The 9,878-nt window shown below is 44.5% G+C and overlaps 1 long non-coding RNA gene across 1 annotated transcript in view; it reads right to left on the bottom strand.

Moving 5' to 3' along the window:
• Positions 1-7,779: 7,779 nt before the first annotated feature.
• LOC116077463 overlaps positions 7,780-9,878 on the bottom strand; it is a 7,743-nt gene continuing 5,644 nt past the window's right edge. Inside the window, exon 2 of the long non-coding RNA XR_004113249.1 lies at positions 7,780-8,824. This is a non-coding gene — a long non-coding RNA (uncharacterized LOC116077463). The remainder of the gene's footprint in view (positions 8,825-9,878) is intronic.

Genomic DNA, 9,878 nt, shown 5'->3' on the forward strand with positions numbered 1-9,878 from the left:
AGAGAGAGAGAGAGAGAGAGAGAGAGAGAGAGAGAAAGAGAGAGAATGAGAACCGCCAGGAGTCCATTCTCTCCTTCCACCCTGTGGGCTCCGGGGTTGAACTTTGGTCATTAGACTTATTTGTCAGATGTCTTTATCCACTGAGCTATATCACTTGCCCTGGGCAGCTTAAGTAAGCTTTTTAAAAAATGTCAAATTTGTGGACTTTTTCTGACTTGACTTTTCAGTATTTAAAACATTTACCTAGATAGTTATGATACTCTACATTTTCTTCCAAGTTAAAAAATGTTGCTTTTCTTATTCAGCTTTGAAAATAGTCTAGCATGCATTTACACACTGTACGACACAAGAATCACATTTTACCTTTCCCCGTGCACCGTTCGCTCATCACCTTGAATGAATAGTGGATATTGCTAATATCCAAAGTCATTCTGGTGAATTCCCAGTGTGCACAGGCCATCTTTTCTTATTTGTTTAAGGGAAGGCATTTTGTATATTCTAAATATTAATTCTTTGCGGTTGATACACTTTGCAGATGTCACTGAACTACTGATGAACATTGAGGTTATCAGTCTCATATCATTTTTTTTTAATCTGTCATACCTGAGAATCTTTTGCCCTAAGACTGTATTCTCCTACACCATGCATGAAAGCTTCAAACTTCTGCCTGTAAACTTACCTGAATGGACTTGCTTTGAATAGCTGGATATGATGTATGGCACACATACAATGAATGTATGGTTTATCCCCCTGGGTTCCTCACCTGCAACAGGAGAGGCCCTTGCCCCAAGCAGTCAGTGCTTCTTACAGTGTAGCTCAGAAGGCACTGTGTTGTCCACCTTTAACTCCAGCACTCCAGAAGCAAAGCAGGTAGAATCTTTCTGAGTCTGAGGATAGCCTATTCTATATAGTGGGTTCCAGGACAGTCAGGGCTACCTAGAGAGACCCTATCTTATCTCTAATAAATTAATATGAGACAGATAGTGTGGACCTGTATCTAACTTGAAAAATATCAGTTGACTTTGTTAAGATTTGTTACATAGCATCATGGCAGTAGCATGGTTGGCTGACACATCTAGTTTGTCATTTTTCATAAGGATAGTAGATTGCTGAAGTATCTGTTCTTCCCACATTGATTAAACACATTGGTGCTGTCACATACTCACTGTATGGGCATCTGTTGGCATTTTGTCTAGGCTCTGCCCCACAGTTACCTGGCAACAGCCAGGTGTGCCTGACTCACTATAAAAGGGCCTGCTTGCCCCCCTCCTCACTCTCCTCTCTTCTTCTCCTGCTCCTTTCCCATATTTCCCCTCTGTCCTCTCTGTCCCTTTCTCCCCCTCTCTTTCCATGTACTCATGGCTGGCCTCTCTCTCTCTTCTACTCCTCCGCCCTCTCCCTCTCCCTCTCCATCTCCCTTTCCTCCTCTGCCATTCTCTGTCTCTACTCCCTCAACTCCCTTCCCCATGCCCCAAATAAACTCCATTCTATACTATACTGTCATGTGGCTGGTCCCTCAGGGGGAAGGGATGCCTCAGCCTGGGCCAGCAGAGGCACCCCCCCTTTCCACACACCATACTGCGCCTCTACCAAACATATCCCTGGCTTCTTATTCTTACACAATAGCGTCTGTGTCTGTACTCACTTTTTCCTTCTGTTCCCCTATTTGAACATCCAACAGCACACTAAATCAATGTAGACCTTTTTTAATGAATTTTTTTTCAGATTTTAAAATTTAATGTGTATGAGTATGCTGCCTAAATTTATGGATGTGTACAGTATGTGTGTCAGTTGCCTGTGGGGGACAGAAAAGGACCCTGGTTCCCCTGGTCCTGTAGTCATTGTGAACTGCTATGTAGCATCTGAACCCAGGTCCCCTGCAAGAGCACCCAAGTGTTCTTCGCCTCTGAGCCATCTCTCCAGACTTCCATTGGAGGGCTAAAATAGTCTGAAAGAAGCATCTCTTAGGCTGGGTGTTAGAACTTAGAATCATTATTCTTCTATATATACTTTATGACCAACTTTGTTAAAGACTAGAGAGTCCTGTTGACTTCTCTCATGATTTAGTGGAAACTGTGAGTTGGTGGCAGGTCCCATGTTTGCAATATTGAATCTTCTGACCCATAAAATCTGTGACTCAGCCGGGCAGTGGTGACGCATGCCTTTAGTCCCAGCACTTGGGAGGCAGAGGCAGGTGGATTTCTGAGTTTGAGGCCAGCCTGGTCTACAGTGTGAGTTCCAGGACAGCCAGGTCTACACAGAGAAACCCTGTCTCGAAAAAACCAAAAAACCAAAAAACCAAAAAACCCCAAAAACAAAAACAAAAAAAAACAACAACAATAAAAACAACAAAACGAAACAAAAAAACCCACAAAAAAACCTGACTCTCCATTCCTTTCTATCAATAATGTAAGTTTTTCACAAAGACCTTTCATCTCTTTGTTAGGAAAATTTTTGGCCTTTTATTTATTTTGTTGTTATGCTAAATAGTATCTTTTATAATCATATTTTCCATTTTCTTTCTTTTTCCTTTCTGAGATAGGATCAAGTTCGGGATCCTCCTGCCTTGGGTGCTACAATGCTGGTGTTATGGGTACCTGCTGCCACACTCAACTATAATCACATTTTCTTAATGTTTTTAAATGTGTCCTTTGGGATTTTTTTCTTCCTGAGTATAGATATATTTGCTTTTTCATTTTCAATATTTATCAATTTATTTATTCTTTGGTATACTAGCCTGGAATTTCAGTATATAATATTATAAGAACATGTCGGTGTCAAGAATTCTTGCTACCAGTATTAGGGGGATTTGAAAAATAATATCACATTTAATGGTAAGAACTTGAAAGTACTGACTTAACAGTGCTAGTCACTTTCCACTGTGATGTGGTAAACGAGAGGCCTAATCGGCTAGGAGGCTGGGCACATGCATTGGACAAGAGGCCATGTGCGCCTGTGATTCACGGGAAAGAGCAAGTCTATGAAGTCAGGAAGGAGATAGAGAATGGTCCAAAGATCAAGCTCAGGATAGGCCAGGTGATTGGAAACTCATGTCTGTAAGATGGGAACAGGAAGATGCAGAAACAACATGAGAACTCTTCAGAGGCCACATTCAGAGGTCACAGTGACTGTCGTGTTGAGCATGCATCCTAGAAGACAGCTAGGGCACTTCTGAAGAGAATTCTGGCTGAGTTCCAGCCAATGCCTTCTAGCCACCATGGCTGAAGAGGCTTGCTTCCTGCTCCTTTGGGGGGATGAAGGAACTGAATGAGCACGCGGGTTGATGCGGGTTAACTGAGCCCACTCTTAGACAAGGACACATTCATGGGACTGTGCTTAGAGATAAAGAATTTAGAGAGAGAGGGAAGGAACTCCAATGTAACTGGTGTCTTTGTAGAGAGGCTTTAATGCGGGCTCACAAAGAGAAGCCATGGGAAACTACAGGGAGAAGATGACTACCGTCAAGCCAAGGAGAGCAGCCTCGGGGTACCTTCTGATACTTGGGTCTCAGACTTGCAGTCCTCAGAACGGTGAGAGAGGAATTCCTTTCAAGCCCTGCAGTTGTGCTGCATGTTACAGTAGCTCCAACACTAATAACCTGAGCATCTTTGTCCCAACTCTTATATCCAATAACTCTTGTGACAATTGCCAGCATCCCTTCTCCATTTCTGTCATTGTGCCCTGGCTGTGCATTGCTTCAGTGACCTTAGACCCATATTGGGCCTTGAATTCATCTTGCTAAGGCCTTTGGTCCAACCGTAGTCAACCAGAGGGGTGCATGTATGTGTGCATGTGCGTGTGCATGTGTATGTGCATGTGTGTGTGCGTGTGTGTTGGTGGGAAGGCATGTAAAAGCTGGATTTTAGGGTAACTGTAGTCTTAACTTCTTGATCTGCTATTCAGAGGCTTATGTTTCCTGGCTTCAGAGTTCGATTCTTCACAAGTGAAACAATTAAAAATACTACCCTGTCCCCACTCCTGCCTGAATCCAAACCTCTTAGGTGACATGTCAGCATGAAGTGTTTTCCCATTGTGTGTCTCAGCCTTCTGCTTAGGCCTCTGGTTCTGCTCCTGTGAATGGTAAATTCCCAGCAGCACCTGGCCTGGTGTCTACTTCACAAAAGTGTTTGGCGTGGGTCATCTCCAGGAACAGATACTGAGTGAGCGTTCTTGTGCAAACTGAAGTAAGATTCTCTTAAGTGGGTGCTCACTGCTAGGCTGATGGTCCACACCAACTTGAGGGTCTAGCATCTCTGCCTCTAGCAGCTAGTGGAATGTAAATGGCTGCTATCTCATTCATAGTGAAAGAAAGTGCTCTTGGTGCAGTGCAGAGTCTGTCTCTTGATTCTGTGGTCTCCTGGCTGGGCACAGGCTCTAGGCTTTATGGTTTGAATGTGCTGTGTCTCCCTGGTGACAGGCTCTGGTGTTCTGGTTTGAATGTGCTGTGGCCCCTGGTGACAGGCCCTGGCTGTTATAGTTTGAATGTATTGTGTCCATGGGATCAGGTATTGAAGGCTTAGTTACCAGGTGATGGTTCTGGAGGTTTCAGTCATTATTTTATCCTTGATGCTGCCTTGCTGGAGGGAGCAGTTTACTGGGAATGGGTCTTTGTGGGTATTTTGTCTTTGCTTCTTGCCTCTTTATTTCCTGTCCACTATGAGATTTGAGTAGCTTTTACCACAATCCACTCACCACGATGTTCTGTCTCACCATGGGCCCAGAATCTGTGGTGCTAAGCAATATGGACAGAAACCATAAGCCAAAATAAAGCCTTTTTCTCTATAATGTTTGTACCAGGAATTTTGTCATAGAAGAGTTAGCTAACTGCTACATGACAGTAATTCCAGTACTCATGAGGCCGAGGCAAGAGGATAGCAAATTTGAGGCCAGCCTAGGTTACATATCAAGATTCTGTGTCAATCAAATTAAGCCAAACCAAACCACTGCTTCCGCTATAAAAGCTACCAACCGCACAGGGTTCTGGTCATGGTAGCTAGAAGGGTTGTTTTGCCTCCTTTACTGTTGGCCCTTGGATTCAAGGCTCACTTGAGAGAACCATCCTGGACAGTGTGTGCATCCTAGCTTCTCTCTTACCTGACTCAGTCTTACTTTGCTATAATGGATATTTGCTGTCCTTATTTCTGCAAGTGTACGTTAGTGGAGACTAGGGAGAAGTCGCCTCCGGGTTCCTTTCCAGTTGCTGTGACACAGTGCCCTGAGAGAGGCAACTCAGAAGGAAGAGTTAATTTTAGCTCACAGTTCTGGGGTATAGCCCATCACTTTGGGGAAATCAAGGCAGCAGGAATTTGAAGCAGCTAGACACACCCATAGTTAGAGCAGAGAGGGGAAGGAATGGACACATTCTCTTTTTACACTCTTAAATCCAGGCAATGGCATCTTCTCAGCACAACTAAGGTAGTCAAACCCCTCACAACCATGCCCACAAGTTGGTCACCTTGATGTAGCCTGTCCCTCCCTCATCAAGACTCTTTCCCAGGATGATTCTCGACTGTGTTGTTACCAACGGAAAGTAGCCATCATTGATTGTTGCATAGAGTTAAGATCATGGAGGTAACACTGAGCTATCCTTTTGACCGGAATGTTTCGGACCATTAATGAGCTGATGGTTTGTGTCTTGCTATCGGAATTCAAGCAACATCAGAAACTAAGTACTTGGCAGACCCAAGTTTGGTTCCTGGTTGAAAATGTAGATGGCCTTTGTCTAGCTGTTCGATGAGAAAGAGAACCTTCAGATGAAAAGAACACTGAGCTTCAGTGCTTTGAACATGCAAATCATTTTAGAGATTTATACTTAGAAGTTTCTGTCCCCTGCTATGGAAGCAAGGATGGAAAAAAGCCTTTCGGGCCATGATGTTCACCCTAGCCCCGTCTGAGACCTGTGCGATTCCAGTGACCATCTAAATGCAGGAAACGGATAACTCTCAAAGAAGAAACACTCATTTGTTTCCACAAAGAACATTTTTAAAAGCGCAGTTTAAAATTCAGTTCACTTTTGGGGGATATTTTTAGCCTCTTGAGAATGTTCCAGATTGCTGACTCAGTAAGCCCAGGCTCTTAAAAATGCATGTTTTTAAATGCCACAATGCAACATTGTCTAAGCGCCTTGCCATTTTGAAACTGACTGTATATTCTGAAGTCCGCCTTGGTTGCCTAGGGACTGTTCACAGCCTTTCTGGGCCCCAGACACTCCCTCCTTCCCGAATGTGATGAGAGGGCACGTTCCCAGCATAGTACAGAGAAGAGGGCCCAGGAGTGGCGTGTGAAAGAACAGAAAGTCACTGTGCTTCTGGCTCAGGACTGAAGGGGCTTCTCGTCTAATGAAATTTAGCATCTTAGCTTTGGAGAGAAAGAAATGAAGGCCCGGGAGGAGCGGCCCATCTCCATGAGGTCCCACTGAGCCCATTTGCTTTCTCTCCATCGGCCTTTTGGGAGGGAGAGTGCCATGGGATGTGTGGACCATCTCCCTTCTGGTTTGGTGCAGCCCCCTACTTGGGTATCATCCCACGGGTTGGTTAGGATTGGTCACAAGCAGTAAGCCTGAAGCACAATGGCTGCTTTGGGAGCCAGAAGCAGGAGGTGTGACTCAGTGTCCCCTAGTCTGAGATACACCACATTAATAAAAACGCATCCATTGTCTTCTCCAGTCTGTTTATAATGTACATGGCTCTATAGACATGGAAGTACAAATGGTTCAATCTACAATGCTTTGACTTCGTGAGGTTGCAAAAGCCAATTCACGTTACCATCATCGGGCTGCCTGTGTTCACAAAGTGTTCAATAGTAACAAAGTTTTTCCCAGCTGTAGGTACTCTGTAGCACCCTGGCATGTTGAAGGCAGGCAAGGCTCAGCTATAGTGTCTTGGAGGCTAGACATATTAAACTAAGTTCTGACTTAGGGCATTTTAAACTTACTATGGGTCTATCTGGATACAGACTGAGGACTACCTATCTATCTAGGAAGTTTATCCAAGCACAGCAGAGAGGAAGACCCTCTATAGTTTGGGGATTAAGAAACATAACTTTCCACCATCTGGCAGGACAACAAAATCCTTCCTGTGAACCCCTAAACATTGCAGGTTTCTTGGGGGGAGGGCGGGCACTGGGACTGTTGTATTCTCCCAGTATCCTTGGTCCCACTGAGTTCTCTCAGGGGAGGCCCTGTATAAGCCCAGGGTCATATGGAGGCAAAGCAAAGGACCTAGGTCTCATAATTCTTAGATTAGCAGCAGGGCATGCCGGGATATATCTGAAACCTGACTTTCAGGACGTGCTATGATTTGACTGAGAAGTCTTCCCCCAGAGGCTCAGGTATTTGAGCACTTGGTTCACAGTTAGTTTTGCTGTTTGGAGAGGCTATGGGGCTTTTAGAGGGTGAAGACCTGCTCTAGGAGGTCGCTGGGGATGGGCTGTGAGGGTTTACAGCCCTACTCCCATTCCAATTCACTCCTCCTGCTCTTTGCTATGGTTGAAGATGTGATCTCAGCTTCCTTCCCTGGCTTCCTGATGCTATGCCTTCTTTGGGTTATGGACTCTTCCTCTGGAGCTGTAAGCCCAAATAAATTTCTCCCTTGGCTGCTTCTGCTATGGTGCTTTTAATCACGGCAATAAAATGTAACCCTTACAGGAAGGATGCTGGCAAAGGCTTTACAGATGCACCCAGTCAGCACGCTCCATGGTACATTACCTGGGTCCAGTCTCTTGTACACCCCCTCTTCAGCATGCCGATAACCCATGTCTCAAGAAAAAAGGGAGAGAAAGTTGGGTTTGCCCTCACTGATTCTTCCAATAGCCGTTTTAATGAGTGAGACTCAGAATAGGTTCCCAGGACCAATAGTTTTAGCACCATCCTGGGAAGTTCCTAGAGAGGCAATGACAGTGTCCTATCCACCTCCCCAGGTAGGCAGCTCTGGGGAGGAGGTGCTGTGGGTTGTGTTTGAACCCGAAGTCCAGGTGAACTTTGGAGAACCACTGTTCTAAATCACCACAGATTAAGCCACCATCTCCAACCGCGAGTCTTCTTGGCTTTTCTATAATTTAAGTCTGATATTGCACGTTAAAGATGTCAGGTCAACTTTTACAAATTAGACACTAAAGAGTCTGATACTAATACTTAATATCATCATACTAGACACTGCAAGTATCTAGCATTTTCCCAGAGAATTTCAATATGCAATTTAAGATGGGGAAATAAAGAGTGTATTTGCCACTAGAGTGAGTGTGTTAATATAAACTGGGCCATTCTGACTTGGAGAAGGAGAACAATGGCAACAACTTTCTATTTACAGCAGTGGAACTCTCTACAGTCTGGTTTATTTATGTGTGGGCACTTACACTGAGAAGGACAGGAGTGTATCCGGCTACTTTATATCATTCGTGTGCTCTAGGACCTCAAATGAGTTTGTTCGGGTTTCTGAAACTAGAAACTTAATGAGGTAGACGGTCAACATTCCCAAAAGCTAGAATAGCAGGGCAAAGCTCAGGCCTTTAGATCAAGGAGGCTGTCTTCCAAGACCACACGGTGAAACAGGAGAACAGGCACTGGCTGGTCTATGCTGCTGCTTCTCTGCCTCGGTGGTTCTCTGAGCTCTTGGACATGTACTCTTGTATTCTGCCATCACAAGAAGGTCTTCAGTGTGGACCAAGAGCCTTTGACTAGTGTCCGTGACCCTCTTTCTTTGGTTATAAGTTGCATGAAGCTGCTGGGTTAAGGTCCCAGGAGTTGTGGGTGTTGCCTCTCCTGTCTTTTAAAAATAAAAACATCCAGTGATTCTGCAGTTTCATTTTTATGGAAGCTACATTAAATCTGTAAAAAAGAAAAAAAAAAAACACTAAACGTTGCTAGAAGTTGTTGAGTGGAAGCGAGCATCGTCCCATCCTTTAATCTGGGGACTCAGAGAAGGGACTCCCTTTCAATGGGCACACAGACCATTTGGAGTCAGAATGGTAACTGGAAGACTGGAGTAGCTTCAGACTTCCTCGAATCCTGAGCCAATAGAGGGCAGCACCGGTGACTTCGCTTTAATCTCCTGCCCTGGTCTTTGGTCCCTCATCTTATTCCCTTGCACTTGTTTTTCTAGCTCCTTCCCTGGGAGGCTACATTAGACTTTTTCCTAAGTCTGGCGCATACAAACGCTGAGAGTGCCGCATGTCCCTCGTTCTGATGAGCATTTGTACCTTTTATGTTGGCTGTGGTAGCACATGCCTGTACTCTTAGCACTCGGGAAGCCGAGACAGATGGATTGTGAGTTTAAAGACACGGAGCTAGGTACATAGTGAGACCTTGTCTCAAAATAAGTTATGTAAAAAAAAATATAATGTAATAAAATAATGTCAACGTTTCTGAACCGAGGAATGTCTTATGCTCGGACACATGTGCTAGTTGTTTTCTATTGCTGTGGGAAGACACCGTGAGCAAAAGTGATTTATGGAAGAGTTTATTTTGACTTTTATTGAGAGAGAGAGAAAGAGAGAGAGAGAGAGAGAGAGAGAGAGAGAGAGAGAGAGAGAGAGAGAGAGAGAGAGAGAGAGGAGATTGAGAGAGAGAAAAGCTTGTCATAGGTGGCCAGAACAGGGACCCAAGAACTTGCTTCTCATCTGCACAATGAAGCAGAGAGAACTGTGAACGCTCCAAGCCCACCTCCAGCGATTTACTCCCTCTAGGAAGGCTGCATGCACCTCAGGAAGACCCTGTGACTTCTTCAAATAGTACCACCAAATGGAGGCCAAGCATTTAAATACCCGAGTCTGGGGTGGGGGCACATTTCTTTCTTTCTTTCCTTCCTTCTTTCTTTCTTTCCTCCTTTCTTTCCTTCCTTCTTTCTTTCTTTCTTTCTTTCTTTCTTTCTTTTTCTTTCTTT

Source organism: Mastomys coucha, unplaced genomic scaffold (assembly GCF_008632895.1).
Source record: "Mastomys coucha isolate ucsf_1 unplaced genomic scaffold, UCSF_Mcou_1 pScaffold5, whole genome shotgun sequence".
In the NCBI taxonomy this organism is placed as follows: Eukaryota; Metazoa; Chordata; class Mammalia; order Rodentia; family Muridae; genus Mastomys; species Mastomys coucha.